We start from the raw sequence: 16,760 nt of genomic DNA on the forward strand, positions 1-16,760 counted from the left end.
TGGTCCATTTAGGTCCATTTCATTTTGATGATTTCTGTCTTCAGTCCAATTCTTCTATAGGATCCAATATGCCGGTCCAGCATATAAAACCTTTGTAAAACCTTCCTCTGACCAGGTCATCCCTGTCTGCAAACCACTGATGACTCTCCACTATGTACAAAGCATAGCCCAGTCCTCTAACCTGATAACCAAGCTCATTTTGGATCAGGGCCTCTGGGCTCACCTCCTGCCACAACACTGTAGATCTCGGCCACACTGGCCTTGTTCTTACCATTGCCTCCCCTAACTGACTGTAAAGTGTCACATGGTCCAAATTTGTTCTTTCCTGAAGCTTCTCCTTCTTTGGCTACAATGATACCATGGTATCTTGATTTTCCTTCAATTTCTATGACTATTCCTTTTCCATATTCCTCTTGGGCTTCTCATTCTTCAATTACTTGATAAATGTAAGGGCTTCTTAAAGTCACCCTTCCTGTTTCACTACATATTCTGTCTGTGAATAATGAAAGGCAATTTTAAGCCCCATCTATGTCCTTAGGATGTCCCGATTTTCACTCCTGACTTCTCTCTTATGTTTTGATCTCCCAAAAGCAGTCATGTCAACTTTAGCACGGCTCAAACTGAACTGATTGCCCCTACCTCAAACCTGCTTCCCTGTCTTGCTTGGATTCTTCAAGGGGTCACTATTACCCAAACCTGGAGCTTTTCATTCTCCACCGAGAAAAGGTTCCCAAATTATGCCAACTGCCCTGTCAGTAACTCTCCATTCAGTCTTTTATTAATATTCACTTCCATCACACTACTTCTGACCTTCAAGCTCACTAGTGTGAAGTCTGCAATAGGTTCCTCCCTGCTTCCAATCTTCCATATTTCCAAAACAACCAGCAACCTTTATCTACCTCCATGGAAAACCTTATCATGGCATAGCCATGCTATAATGATTTCACTCGTTCTCACTCCCAAGTTGAAGAAAAGTATGCTGCTTCTGTCTATGTACCAGAGGCTGTGCTACGTATAAGAAGTACAGTGCTGAAGATGAACTACTCCCTGCCTTAAATGAAGTTACCAACAATCTGAGAGGACTCATGCATAAACACACACTAAATAATACTGGCAATGCCTAGTAAATACTTGCTAAATTAAAGTGATAGACAAAACAACAAATAACTCTTTCAGGGTCTCATATTTTTATAGTAATTAAGGTAAGTTACAATGCTCTATTTCTAATTAGAGTACCCAGTGTCTTAAAAACATGTTTTGCTTTTCTCTTCGTCCTTTGAGTCCATTCCTATGGTAGCAAATCCAAGGACGATCAGTGATGTGGGAACTAGAATCTGAACAACTGAAGAACTAGAAGCACTCTGTGCATCATTTTTCTCTTCTACCTTGAAATGACACAGCAGGTACAGCACCACATAGCTCCCACAGCAGATACAGCAGTACCACATGGCTCCCACAGAAGCCTTGGACAGGGATGGAAGTGTTCTAAAACCAAGGGAATAAAGAGAAGTAAAATCACCACCTGATCTTTTTGAAGCTTTGACAGAAAACCAGACACAGGCATAAACATGGCCTCAAGGCTGGAATGAGACTGGTTTGCCTGTGCTGCTTAAATCCATATGCAATTTCGCCACCTGGTGGCTACTTTGCACTATTTCATTCGGTCTCTCTATACATTTTATTCTGAGAACTCTGGCCATACTTAGAAAATTCTGGAAGGACACAAAGCCTCTGAATGTAATGTTAAATGAGGCATTTAAGTTAATCATGTTCATCCTCATATCTTACAGAGTTTCCTGGGGATCAAAAAATAATACTTACAATTGAGGGTGGAAAGTGTTTATCTTTAGGGTATAAGGGATGGCTCAGCTGTACTTCCATGTCCACAGACAAAGAAATTATCTGTTAGGAGCAAAACACATGGTCTTACTTGGTGCCAGTGGTACTCATCCAATTTAGCCTCAGCTAAATTCTCAAGACATAAGAAGAAACCACGTTGTGCATTTTTTATTAGTTTAAATCCTGATTACTGCTAAGAAGTTCTTACTCATCACCCACATATAACAAGATTATTATTTCATATAGAAATTGATTGTACTCTAAACAGAATAAAGCCTATGCATAGGTGCTTTCCAAATAGCAAAATAATAACCTTCCCCAAAAAGCAATGACTGAGTTGGAAAGATATACTGGTAATGACAAACTTGCCTAGCAGGCACTATGGGCTGGGCCAATCTCTAGCACTGTGAGCACGAGTACACACACACACACACACACACACACACACACACACACAGCTTAAAATAATCTAATAATCAAAAAAGTAATTAAATAATGGTTAAAAACACTGATATTTGTGGCCTTTTACCATTCCTTAGTCCAACACTTCCATCCTCTGATCACGAAAACCATACACAGTGTGGAAACTATAAGTTGACAGCACTGGATATCTACCTGGAAAAGAAGAAAGCACAATTATAAATCTCTGTAAGCTTAGAAACTGACATGAACTTTTACAATGAATGAAACAAGAGATACTATGTGGCTTATCATCACAAGGTCTATTGGTAGTAGTATTTTATAGCTGATATCTTTGAGTGCTCACTAACTAAATAACCGAACAATGTACTAGGAATCTATTCTTGTTAACAGAAATAATGAAGCACACCTAAAAGCTATTGACATATATAAATTATAAAATAACTTAAAAGTGAATTGAAGTCAAATATAATGGTATATAATTCCATTACTGGGGAGGCAGAATCAGGGATACAGTGAGTACAGGCCAGTCTGGCTACATTGAAAGATCTGCCTCCAACACACACACACACACACACACACACACACACACAGAAAGAGAGAGGGGGGGGGAAGGAGGGAGAGAGAGGGGGGAGGGAGGGAGGGAGGGAGAGAAAGAAATCTACAAACACATGTGCCTGCAATATAAATGCTACCATATTAAGAGAATAAAATTTCCATATGTATTTTGGAAATATTATATTTTCCTCTCAAGCAATGATTAAAAAGAAAGCAAACACACCCTTGTAACTTCTAGTAAATAAGTATTATGACTCTGAAAATTTAAGCTCTGTTTCCCAAGACTCTTTCTCTAAGACTCAATCATACCTGCCACACAGCCAATTTTAAGTGAAAGTGCTGCAAAGTCAAAAATACTCTCAAATTTGCTTTACCTCCTCACCCAGACAGTCTATGGGAGGAGGGGTGCATTAGGTAGAGAGGAGAAATTGGGGGGAAAGGAGATCACATACAATGGACATTTGATTATCTTTCAAGAGGGGTGTGTGTGTGTGTGTGTCCTACTGACTGGCTCATAATGAGGTTATTACACATCCTAGAATTCTAAAACCTCTAACGCACTGTCCACTCAGTTGATAGATTCTCCAGCTATAAGGCCTGGCTTTGGGCCCAAATGCTTGCATTCATTATTAATACAAAAATCCATCTGTATAAAACAGGTAAATTAATTTATAGAGAATTTTGGTTAAAGCTGAGGAGAAATTCTCAATGCCTCTGCCTCACCCTTAGCAGGTATGAAACCCTAAGTTAAATACAAGTCATCTAAAAAGCAGTTTTAAAAGATGAAGCAAAAAATCAGGAACTATACACATGAAGATTTAGCCATAGGCCCCAGGAGCCCCCAGTTACCTGAACAGGAAAGTAGGTCTTTCTCCTAGTGTTAAATACCAGAGCTCTTGTAGAGACTTCTCACTCCCAACCTGGCCTTCCTGGGAGGGATTTTAGTGCTTAAAGCATGGCTTTAATCTTAGCATCTTCCTGGTTCCCAGACAAAGACAGAACAGACCTACCTAGGCCAGTTTGGATTGTCTGTTATTATTTGTGTCCTGAGGGCTGGATTTAATTTGGTTTGTAATCTGGGGAGAGAACTGGCAGGAAGCCTCGTGGGAGTTTAATCAATGTGTCCTGACCTCAACCTCATTTTCAGGTTCGTGGGAGGGTTTCACAAGTGGGTATAACTGTGGGTTGCCTCCTTCTAGAAACTGTTTAAGGCTAATCTGTGCAAGGTGACCTGAAGTAAAAATCTGCTGCAACTGCATTTCCGATTCTGTGGCCCTGAGTTTAAAAAATGACTATAACTTGTGATGATAATTAATCTTACAATTAATCTTTCTCTGTCAAGAATTGTCACAAATGTATTTTTGATGCAATTTACAAAAAAATTAGAAACATCCCTTTCATGTTATAGAAGCCACAAGTGGGAACAAGAGTCCCATTGTACCTGACTACCACTTGAGTACATAACTCAGCTAGGGATTTTCATTGGAAATGGATAATCTGTCATTTTAAATGTGTATGGTTTTAGGCAAAGTTGAAGGAAAATTCCTTTGTTTAATTTAAGATCATCTTTGTTCTACCATCAAAGCATACACTAAAGGACAACAGGTACAATTCCAACAACTGAAAAAAAAAAGACCTAAACATGTACTGTAGAAAACAATTGACGTTGGTCTATACAATTAATGTGAGGGCGAGATTTAACCAAAGAAGTACCAAGGAGACAAAGAGTAGAATAAACAAATGGGGGTGCACAGCCAGGAGACAACCTCAGGGTCACAAGGAACTTTCTACAAGCCACACATCAAATAAAAGGCTAGTGCTAAAATCTGTAAGGAACTTGGTTACACTAGGGGGCAGTGGTGGTGCATGCCTTTAATCCCAACATAAAAGGCTAGTGCTAAAATCTGTAAGGAACTTGGTTGCACTAGGGGGCAGTGGTGGTGCATGCCTTTAATCCCAGCACTTGGGAGGCAGACGCAGGAAGGTCTCTGAGTTTGAGGCCCACTTAATCTACAGAGTGAGTTCCAGGACAGCCAGGGCTACACAGAGAAGCCCTGTCTCAAATAGAGAACTCAGATGCAACAAAACAATGACTCAATTTAATAATGACTAGACTTCAATAGACATTTTTTTGAAGAAATGCATACGTACATATGGTCAATAGACATATGAAGAACTGCTCATAAATGATACTGATGGGGGGGATTCCATATCTCTCCAGTCTGTGGAAGAGTTCATGAATCTGTTACCTCAGTCCCGGGACTTCTGGGCTGAAAGGTGTGTGTTATTATACTAGGCTATAGTAAGTTCTAATTATAAACACTCCTTCTGATGTTCATTTCCTGTTGATAAGCAAAGACATCAGTGGCAAGACCGCTGACCCTTTAACTGGAAGTTGTTGAACTCCTTTTCTTCTGTTTCCCACGTGCCTTTACAGGAAACTGGATGGCTTTAAGCCTGATTGGCAGACCACCTATATACCAGAATTGCTAATCTGCACATTCTACAGATGTACTGAGGAAACTACACAGTGATTCTGAGCGATGGCTCTGGCTTCTGAAGGCACAGCCCCTGTCAAGACAGTTTTAGTATGGGGTGGACCTTTTGCTGTTGTGTCAGCCTGTGACATTATGAGTGATCTCCCATTTCCTCTGGTGCTGACTTCTCCTCTTTGCACTAGTCCTCTGCCTAATGCACACCTAGTTCCATAGACTGTCTATGTGAGGAGATAAAGCAAACTTGGGAGAATTTTGATTTGCAGTAAACTATAGCTGACTTGAAACCAGTTCCGCCTTGTTGGGGAGAAGCACTCCCTCTCGTGGCCTAGCTAGGAACTGCTGTGACTAGTGTTAAAAACAGGAGGTATCAGAACCTTTTACTCTGCAAGTGGTACCACTTCTTTTTGGACCTGGGAAACAAGAAATTCCTCAGCTCTTGGCAGCAGCTTGTATTGCAGCTTTTCATCAGGCCTATGTATAGGCACAACTTCGACCTTGACATCGGCCAGGGTTCCAATTCAAGCCTTAGAATCTTTGAGGCTTCACAGCTCTGTGGAACTCTTCTACCAACCAGGGCTTTTAATCTTTCTTCCAGATCAGCCCCTCCACCCTCCTGACTTCCAGGACCCAGTTCTTCCTGCCCACAGGGAATGTAATTCCAGCCAGGACTGAATGACAGCTGCTACCCTTGTGGCTATGCAGGGACAGATAGTCAAGATGCCTGCCGAAGGTACATTCTTTGGGGACAGAGCTAAGGGCGGGTCAATCCAGATAAGCAGAAGAGCACATCCAGGCACAGTGACTTTGTTCCTCTCAAACAGGCCTGCTGAGCACCCTGCTCATCTCTCAGGTATTTTGGAGGAATCCATCCCTGAGCTCAACTCTGCTTTGTGTGATTTAATGTCTCCTGAGCAAATTTATTACCCAGTCCGTTATAACACCGAGTCTATCATTTTGAATTTCTTCTTCATCAGTCTCCTGGATAAGAATTGTTGGTGGTGCAAATATGAGGACCCTAGTTCAAAACCCTAGCGCCCGACAGGAAGCTCCATGGAGTCTTGCTGCCAGCCAGCCTAGGCCCAGGTTTAGTGAGACACTCCATCTGTAGAGAATAATATCCAGACATCTAAATCCTCTCTGGCCTCCATGAACAGCTGCCCCCTACCCCTATATGAATGGGGTTTATCTTCAGAATCTTTTTTAAAACTTTGTGTTGGGGGCTGGAGAGATGACTCAGTGGGTAAGAGCACCAACTGCTCTTCCGAAGGTTCTGAGTTCAAATCCCAGCAACCACATGGTGGCTTACAAACATCCGTAAAGAGATCTGACGCCCTCTTCTGGTGTCTGAAGACAAGAAGACACAGTGTACTTACTTATAATAAATAAATAAATCTTTTAAAAAAAAACAAACCATTGTGTTGGGGTAGGGGGCTAGAGGAGGCCTAGGCTGGCAGGGTGCTCAGCAGGCCTGTTTGAGAGGAACAAAGTCACTGTGCCTGGATGTGCACTTTTGCTTATCTGGATTGACCCGCCCTTAGCTCTGTCCCCAAAGAATGTACCTTCGGCAGGCATCTTGACGATCTGTCCCTGCATAGCCACAAGGGTCGCAGCTGTCATTCAGTCCTGGCTGGAATTACATTCCCTGTGGGCTTATCAGGAAAACATTCAGCCAGGTGGGCAAGCCGAACACAGATAACACCTATTTGAAAAGAACACCGGCATTCCTAAAAGTGACTCCAGAAAAATCTTTGCTGAGTGACTCACCCAGCTGTCCAAGTGGCCAGACTTGCAGGCTCCTGCCTCTTAAATTGCTCAAAGTGTAAGTCAGGACCTGGACATGAAAGAAATTTAAGGATTACAGAGACCATAAAATTAATAAGCCTAAGATGTGTATAACTTAGTAAAATCTTCTACTGGAGGCCCGCTCTTCTTTAGGCATTAGCAACAGCTACCCAGACTTTTCCAGTAAAGAGCTTTTCCCTTATTAATCTCTTAAGTGTGCAGGGTGATATTTTTCACTGTGAAGTTATATTATTTCTATAAGAAGCTAACTCCCAAAACCCTCCTTGAAGTATCATGAAGCAGCAATCAATGAGCCCACTGTCCCTTTTTCATCTGTTGAAAATTATCCCCAGGTTCTGTTCTAGGCTGCTTACCAATCATTCTGATGTGAGAATTAACTTTCTTTTAAAAACAGTTTATTGTGATTCATTTAAGCTGCTGGATCAATCCTGACTTTCAAAGTGCCATTTCTTAATCTGTAACTTTCTCCCCTGCTTCCCGTTTTTTTTTGTTTTTGTTTTTGTTTTTTTTTTGTTTTGTGTGTGAGTGTGTGTGTGTGTGTGTGTGTGTGTGTGTGTGTGTGTGTGTCTCAGACCTAGCTCTCCCTGCATGCCTGAAGCACAGAGCCAGAATCTCTAGGTTGGACTCTCCACTTCCTTTTGTATCAGAACCAGGACATCTTGAGCCCAAGTCTGAAGCCTGCTCCTGCATTGCTTCCTGTTCTGGAGCAGGGCATACTAGCAATATATACCTCCACTGTGCTAAGAAGAGAAGAAGCAATGGACTCAATCAGAAATTATAATTCAGGAAAATGACAGTATTCTCTCACAGAATATATACTGTTGGAGTAAATAATAAATGATTAGAGCTAATCTAGGAGCTCTTGACAATGGAACAGTGCTTACACATTCATTTTTCATTTAACCCCCCAACAACATTTTGGTGATTGTTAAATACACTCTCCTACTTGTTTATGTTTTTAAATTAAACTTAATTAATTGATTTAATATTTTTAAATTTTAAAAAATTTAATAAATTAAAAATCTGAAATACAGTGGTGTAAAACTTTCTACTTGTCTCAAACTCAATGTCTCTGCTTCTGAAGCTGAGATAGAGCAGGACTTTAATCCTAGCACTTGGGAAGCAGAGGCAGAAGGCTATCTGTGAGTTATAGGCAAACCTCGTCTGTACAGCCAATTTCAGGTCATTTCAGTACTACATAGTGGTGTCTCAAAGGAAAAAGGACTTGACACAAGGAACAATATTTACAGATACTTCCTATATGAGGTGAAACAAGCCAGGCTTTTAGAGAAATGCAAATACTGCATGTTCTTACCTTTGTGAAATCTAAATCCATTACAGTCATAGACAGAAACTAGAGAAGTGGTGACTGAGAAGTAGAAGGTGGGGGTGGGCTGGTGGAGATGTGGTGGTCAAAATATGAAAAGTTTCAATTAGATAGGAGAAATGTTTTTTTTTTTTTTAAAAATCGGTTTCACTTAGTTATTTTGTGTGTGTGGGGGGGGGGGGGTTGCTTTGACTGCCTGAAAGTTTGTGCATCACATGTATACCTGGTACCTTGCAAAGGCCAGAAACCTCAGCACAGTGAGGGAACATAAGCTGTCTGCAAAAATAATGCCCCATTTGCCAAAGATACCTTAAACATGGTTGGTTAAAAACAAGAAATGAACTGGCGTTACTGGTTGTGATTGTGAAGCTAACTATATTAGCACTTGTTGCTGTGAATCCTGAATAGTACAACTGATAAAGTACTTTAACGATTATATCTGGAAAGGGAATTTATTTCAGTAAAATAAAAAAAAAAACCTATTTTTTCTCATTTAATTTTATGCCTAGTTCTTAAATGTTGCTTAGTTCTCGAACCTGTAAATTATATCCTCTGGGCAGTTTATGCATACATGGCTCCTCTAAATGTCCCCATTAAATTTGCAGTATGTGCTAAATCAGTATCCCTACTTTCAAAGCTCTCTAGCATGCTTTGTTAAAGCTCCTGAAGTAGTTTTCAGTGGCATAATCAAGTATCTGGGATGAATCTCACCACCCACAGTTGGCAATTCCACATTGTACACATGTAATATAACATTAAATTGAACCTCACTAACATATTGAATTTGTTAACATTCATGGAGATACAAATGAAAGTAAATAAAAAAATTATGCAGTATGCAACAAAATCCATCTGCCTTTTTCTCTGGGATAATTTTGCTGAAGTCTGACTGCTGGCAATTATGCCTAACCATCCACAGAGATATCCATTAGTAAGGAGCCCCAAGAAGTGCCAGACTTGTCAACGAAATGATCCAGGGCAAGAATCCTCCTGCTTGGTGCTAGGAGAAAGACAGGTTTGCTAACTTGAGTCTGGCACAGGATAAAAAGACATGGAAATTATGGGGACACAAAAAAGCAAAGAAGGGGCTTGAGAAATGACCCAGTGGCTAAAAACAGTTATTGACTTTCCAGGGACCCTAAATTTGATTCCTAGTATCCACATGGTGGATCACAACTGTCTGTAACTTTTTTTTGGTTTTTTCGAGACAGGGTTTCTCTGTGTAGCCCTGGCTGTCCTGGAGCTCACTCTGTAGACCAGGCTGGCCTCGAACTCAGAAATCCGCCTGCCTCTGCCTCCCAAGTGCTGGGATTACAGGCGTGCGCCACCAGTGCCCGGCTGTAACTTCAGTTATAAGGGAACTGACTCCCTATTCCAGCTTCCAGGGGAACAAGGCATGCATGCACATGGTATACAAGCATACAGACAGAACATCCATGCACATAAAATCTTTTTTTACAAGGACTGAAGACCATACCCTAGGATCTAGTTTGCCTTTCCTGGTAAAGGAGAGTCAAGAAATTTTAACACAACTGCTAAAGACAAAATGGTCTACAGAGAATTCTTTCCATAGTTTTTCCTAAAGTCACCCAAATAAAGATTTATTGTTAAAAGCAATAAATAAATTATACTTATTAGGGCCATAATCCTTGTAGCCTTGAGTTGTACTATATAGCACTCTTCTATAATCCTTAAGTCAAAATAATGTACTATAGAAACCTTATAATTTCATTAACAAGAGAAATTTTGTATAATAAAAGAAGCTCATATATTTTTCACTTGTGGTGCATGCTTGTAGTTCCAGCACATGGGCAGTAGAGACATTAGAATAAGCGTCAAGGATATTCTCAGCTATATAGGGAGCTACTAGCCAGCCTGGGCTACACAAGACCCTGTCTCAAAAAGCCCAAAGGAACTCTTTATTTAATTTTAAGACTTATTTAACCTTTAAACCTTGTTGTAAATTACATCCTTTAAAGATAGCCATTGTGAATTGAATTGAAGACTGAGACATAAATCCACTTATAGACACCTGATTTTTCTTTTATAAAGATGCCAGAAATAAATACTGAAAAAAAGACAGCATCTTCAACAAATGGTGGTAGGCTAACAAGATGTCAGCATATAGAAGAACGCAAATATATCCATACTTATACCATGCACAAAGCTCACATCCAAGTGGATCAAAAGTCTCAACATAAAGCCAGATAAACTAAATCTGATAGAGGAGAAAGTGGGGAATAACCTTGAATATATTGGCACAGGAGACAACTTCTTGAACAGAACACCAATAGCATAGGAACTAAGATCGACAATTAATAGATGGAACCTCATGAAACTGAAAAAGCCTCTATAAGGTAAATGACGCCTTCAATAGGACAAAACAGCAGCCTACAGAATCAGAAAAGATCTTCACCAACTCCACATCTGACAGCGGGCTAAGATGGCTCAGCGGTTAAGAGCACTGACTGCTCTTCCAAAGGTCCTGAGTTCAAATTCCAGCAACCACATGGTGGCTCACAACCATTCATAATGAGATCTGATGCCCTCTTCTGGGGTGTCTGAAGATAGTTACAGTGTACTTACAAATAATAATAAATAAACCTTTGGGCAATAGCGAACGAGGTCAGAGAGAGAAGAAAGTGTCTGGAGACAGCTACAGTGTACTTACATATAATAAATAAATTAATTAAAAAAGAACTAAAGAAACTGGATTATCAAGAAAACAAATACCTTAGCTCAGGATGGCTTAGATAACATTTCTTGGTATGATCCTAAACTTAGTAGTATTAGCATTTACCTCTGTAGGGAACCCAGTGGCCTATGCTTTAACTGGCTTTTTTTTTTTTTTTTTGAAATATAGAAAATGAGAATCCCTGATTTAGAATGGTTGCATAGTACTGATTTTCTGGTTTATAAAGCACTAGGCTGTATAATTCAGAATTAAAATTTTCTGGGAGGTACACAATTCCCTGATGTGAAATGAGTTCTTTGTAAAACTGAAGTGCACACCAATCTGTCAAATCGTCAGGCCAGCAAATTGAAGATTTCTATATTGTGGTGACCTAACTCAGTATCACAGGCTGCACTTCTGAGGAGAGATCTTGGTGGCTGGGTAAGGCAGAGTTCCTTACTTAAATTCTTCCAATATGTGGGAAACCCTCTCAACCAACCAACAAAACATAAAACTAGTTTGGGCCTACATGCTGCTCAGTTCCCCCAAGTAGCTGCACACTGGTATAAAACTAGGAATACTCAAGGCCTGGAGGAAAATTTCCTGGAGGATATTTTTTGTCTTTACTGCTTTTAAAACCTGTTGAATCACGATTTCAAGAAACTGTACTAGACCTTGTCAACAGGGTAGTTTGGCGGTCCTTAGTAGGTTTTCTTATATGAAATATACCTGAGACCAATAAGGAGAATCCACCCGAGACTCTGAGGAACATGTTAATCACTGGAAAGTCATTGTCCATATTAATGATAAGTTTACAGTGTGAGGACTCTTTGATTTGAATTTTCCTGCAAATAAGACAATAGCAGCTTCGGGAATGAAACTCTCTAATTATCAGCTGTTCAACTCTCTCTTGCTGCCTTGATTACCTGGAACAAAAGTCACATGGCTGGACTACTCTTATGCCAGCAACAGACCACTGGAGCATTCTAGGTATCCCTTAAGAAAATTATGACAGTCCCAGCTGATTTCCCTGATCCTGAATGTGCGCACGGTTATGTGAAACTGTACCAGTTGTTTTGCTATCATAAGCCATGGTGAACCTTAAATGACCCTGAAACTATTTCTACCTAAACTACAGGGAGTGCCCTTCTGTTACTGGTTTTAAGTTTTGGCTGTGAATGCTCCAAGACACAAGCCTCAGAGGCTCTGTATGTGTACAGAGCTTGCTTGGTCTCACTGAGTTGGTTTACATCAGCAGCTATTAATCTGTGGGTCACAACCCCTTTGGGGTCAGTCACATATCAGATATCCTGCATATTTACCTATTTACATTCCAACTCAAAACAGTAGCAAATTATAGTTATGAAGTAGACATGAAAGTACTTTTTAAGGTTGGGGGTCACCACAACATGAGAAACTGTATTAAAGGGTCTTAGCAATAGGAAGGTTGAGCGCTTAGAGAAATTCTCCTGTGTTTTCTTATGATGTTGTAACATCAGGCCCAATAAACAACACCTCTCAAGTGGTCTCTTCTTACCTATACTTAGTATCGCAGGCTGAGCTGATAACACAAAGCAGCAGCAGAGAGTGATGGACCAGTGCATCCAGGTGGAAGCTGTCAGGTCAAGAATGATGGCTAGCTGTTAACAGCTGAAGATGAAGACAGGGAAGAGCTCCAGAGGGGCCAGAGCAGGAAGCAAGGCTGCAGGATGAGAAATAAGGGTGAAAAGTTAATGCTGAAGAAACACAGAGGCCTCTAAAAAGCCAGAAAGGCAAGTCCTAGTCACCAGAAGAGTTCCAAGGGGCTGTGAAAAACTTACAGCCAGAAGAATCAAACCCTCTGTAAGAGCAATGCCATGGGCCTGAGTTATAGGTTAAAGAATCCCAACATAGTGGGCCTACAAAAGAACTGCAGTAGATTCTGCAGAAGGCCAGTGATGTGGCTCAACTAGATGACCCAAGTTTGATCCCCAGGATTGTCGATGAAAGAAAAAAAATCAAGTCCAGCAACCTGTCCTCTGACCTCTACCAGTATACCATGGCATGCATGTGATAACACACATCGATTTTTTAACAACTGACGAATCCCAATACATACATGTATTTGAATGCTTTCATTAAGCCAGCTGGAAACAAGGGACAAAGAATCCCACTTTCTTTGACCATTTAAGAAGTATATAGCACTTGCAGGGTTAGCAAACAAGGTACCCAAGAACTAATGCTTCCACCTACCACAGCAGCCGCTGTTAAGCACCAAAATGCCAGACTGCAGTCCTTGAGGTCACTCTCCTTGTTACCAAGTTTGGGATCTGGGTAGAACAAAACAATTACCATCCAAATAATAAGTAGCATATTTATTCTTACTCTTTGTGTTCTGATTGCCTCTGTTTAATGAAATGACAATCAGGACAATGTAAATGGCAAGATCCTATCTAAGTCAGGAGCCTCTTCAGGTTACTACCAGATTTTCACTGTATACCTTGTAAGCACAACATATTAAACCACAGGTTCTGGAACTAATTGGCCAATTTGTCCCTAAGTAAGCATGTGAATTGGGAGAAGGGGAGTATTTGCTATATAGCAACTCACTGTATAGCTCTAGCAATCCTAAAATTCACTCTTTAGCGTAGGCTGGACTCGAAACAGGTAGTCCAAGTACTGAGACTACAGGCATATGCCATTGCAGCCCTTTTTAATTGTTTTGGCTTTATTGTTTTGTTGATTACTTGACTTTTCTCTTTTTATGTTGTCTCATTTCTTTTATTTTACACTTTACACATTAGCAACATGTGCTTCTCACCGAACTGAGAACAGTTAGGTAGCACATGGAGCTGTGCTCCTTCTGAGTGTTTAGATTACTCTACTGTACCACTGTGCCTGGTTCCATGGATTTCTTTGCTTGATCTTTGTTTTATAACTTGCCTGGACAATGATCTGGAAGGCAGACTGAATAAAAAAGGCAGTTTAATGGAATTTCTAAAAATGTTCTGACCATTTTCAGGTTGGCAAGGCAGATGTAATTATCTGCCATCTTCCAGGAGACTATCCAGTCTCTAAAAGGAGACTTTCAGTGAAGGTTGGCCACAGCAATACTTCTGATCTGCTTTTGACACCTTACAGCGATTTTGTCTTCTATGAGCTGAAAATAAAACTCCCTACATGTTTTTCTAAATACACTGACTCCTAATGTGGTTTCTTAGCTGATTAGTCTGTCTTTCCGATTCTTACTTTACATATAGCTTATTACCAGAAAGTAAACAACATCCTTTGTTCTGGATGATAGGTTAAGTATAACTATGAGTTCCACTGTAAATAGAAATTCACAGGGGATTTTAATACAAACCAGGTATTTTGTGTTCTTCACTTTAAACACAAACCTCTAAAGAAATCCATAATGGCAGAGAAGTCACTTTTTTCTTAATTTAGAAGGACCATCTTAGCACTACAATCCAAAGCATACAATAATGAATAACGTGATCAAATTCACTGTTACATAACACAATGTAAAAATGCTAGACAAACAGAGTCAGAAATTATAGATCATTATAATTATTTATTGAAATTATAAAACATTGTAAAGAGGTGTTTTGACCTTACCCCGAAAGGAATAAATGCATACACCAATCTATGGGGCTCCATCAAATTCCTCTGGATAGGTGAAGATGGGGTAGCTGAAGAGTTTGAGAGAGAGAAAAAAATCGGAGACACAGATAAGTCTTGGAGGATTTATGGACTAGGAAACTCAAGCAGATTATAGGGCAATTAGAACTTCCCTTACTAATTATGTTAATTTTTAAAAAACTAAAATAAAGGAAAAGATTACTGCATTATATGTATGTAAATTCTGTTTTCATTGTGCTTTTTATGAATAGAATCTGAATGCAGGCACATGCCATGTTGGAGTTCTACCACTAAGCTATGTCCCAGCCTGAAATTTTTCATATGCAAATGATATGAAATTGGTAACTGTAAGGGAAAGGATACATGCTCATACTGACTTAAGCTTTATAAAAATGGCAAAATTAATCATTTGTCAGCTGATGGGTGGACAAAGAAAAGTGTGTATATATACACAAAGGAATACCTGATAGCCTTCAAAAAGAAGTAAATTGTGAGTCTGGGTTGCTCAGCTGTTGAAGTGATAAAGGAACTCAATGCTCTTCCCAGAACCCAAGTACAAAAGACTGGGTCAGGGGAGTATGTGGAGGTCTCAATCTGTGAAGTGCTTGTCCAGTAAGCATGGCAATCGAAATTCAACCCCCAAAATCCACGTAAAACTTCTGGAGGGGTAACTTGTAATCCCACCCTTGCAGAAGCAGAACAACAGAAGCTCTAGGGGGGCACTGGCCAGTCAGACTAAGTGAAACATAACCTCCTTATTCAGTGTGTGATTTTTGTCTCAAAAATATTATATTGAAGATACCCCAAATCAATCTCTGACCTCCATATGGTGCATGCAAACACACACAGGTACACACACACACACACACACACACACACACAGAGAGAGAGAGAGAGAGAGAGAGAGAGAGAGAGAGAGAGAGAGAGAGAGAGAGAGAGAGAGAGAGAGAGAGGGGTACATCTGAACAAGATCCAGGAATGCAGTCATGTGAGGAGAATTCTGAATACTAGTGAGAACACTCCAAGAAAACAAATTGTTCTTGGAATGTGGGTTCATGCTCCTCCCAGGTGTAGCAGACAGAGCTGAGTTTACATTAGATTACTCATTAGTTCTTGCAGCTGTTATCCAATTAAATGTTTAAACTATCCTTTATAGGCCTCTATGGAAAGACATGTTTTTTGCTACACATGGCTTGTAGTTGTGATTGTAAACGTTTTGAACTCATGAGAACTTTACTCATGTGACCCTTCTTAACCCTTAAAGCATAAATTGTTTGATGCTCTGAATAAAGTTAACTATTGCATGAGACTTTAGTCTGCCTGTTTATTGGTTCCATTCTTCCAGGTCCCACCACCTCTAGGGTGGACATGCACTTGGACACACACACAAAGAAATGCTGCCGTGAGGCTGCAGAGCTGCTTCAGCAGTCCAGCGCATGTGGTGGTGGCTCACAACTGTCTGTAACTCTGAAACCCTCCTCCCCGACATCCAGGCATGCATACAGTGCACAGAACACTTACAGAACATTCATACACATAAAATGAAACAAATCATTTTAAAAATATTGGCCCAGGGCTAGTGAGGTAAAGATGGGCAGATCCCTTGGAGTCATGCTTCCACGAAGGAAGGGTTTTAGACCAATGACAGACGCTATCTAAAGAACAAAGTTGTATATATGGCCTGAAGAATGATGTGGGAGACTTTTACTTTTTTTTTTGAGACTTTTACTTTTTAACAGCCAGAGTTTTGTTTTGTTTTTGTTTTTTTAAACTAAGGACATACAACCACATGTCTAGTCACCTCAGAAAGAGAACTCGGTACTAGTCTAAAGTAACCACTGCACCAAAGTCAGACTTGTTGAACCAGTTTTAATTGGACCTCCTAACAGCACCGTGGGTGAGGAGGTACTTAGAGGGAGCAGATGTGACTCAAAAGCAGCAACATCACCAAAGCCCAGCTCAGCATGGCTGATGGTCACAGAAGCTGCTAACAACCCTGGAGCACTTTCCAGCTTGCAGG

At 40.3% G+C, this 16,760-nt stretch overlaps 1 long non-coding RNA gene across 6 annotated transcripts in view; it reads right to left on the reverse strand.

Annotated features, from left to right (window-relative positions):
- Window positions 1–16,760, reverse strand: part of LOC127675270 (uncharacterized) — a 37,510-nt gene that overhangs the window by 13,477 nt on the left and 7,273 nt on the right. For 4 of the 6 annotated variants that reach the window (XR_007975464.1, XR_007975461.1, XR_007975462.1 and 1 more), the window contains exons 3-9: window positions 14,717–14,790; window positions 13,352–13,428; window positions 12,657–12,821; window positions 7,080–7,146; window positions 2,369–2,454; window positions 1,822–1,902; window positions 1,386–1,485 (exon numbers count right to left, since the gene is read on the reverse strand). This is a non-coding gene — a long non-coding RNA (uncharacterized LOC127675270). The remainder of the gene's footprint in view (window positions 1–1,385; window positions 1,486–1,821; window positions 1,903–2,368; window positions 2,455–7,079; window positions 7,147–12,656; window positions 12,822–13,351; window positions 13,429–14,716; window positions 14,791–16,760) is intronic. The other 2 variants (XR_007975466.1, XR_007975465.1) reach the window with 2 other exon arrangements.

This window comes from Apodemus sylvaticus, chromosome X, assembly GCF_947179515.1.
Source record: "Apodemus sylvaticus chromosome X, mApoSyl1.1, whole genome shotgun sequence".
Taxonomy (NCBI): Eukaryota; Metazoa; Chordata; class Mammalia; order Rodentia; family Muridae; genus Apodemus; species Apodemus sylvaticus.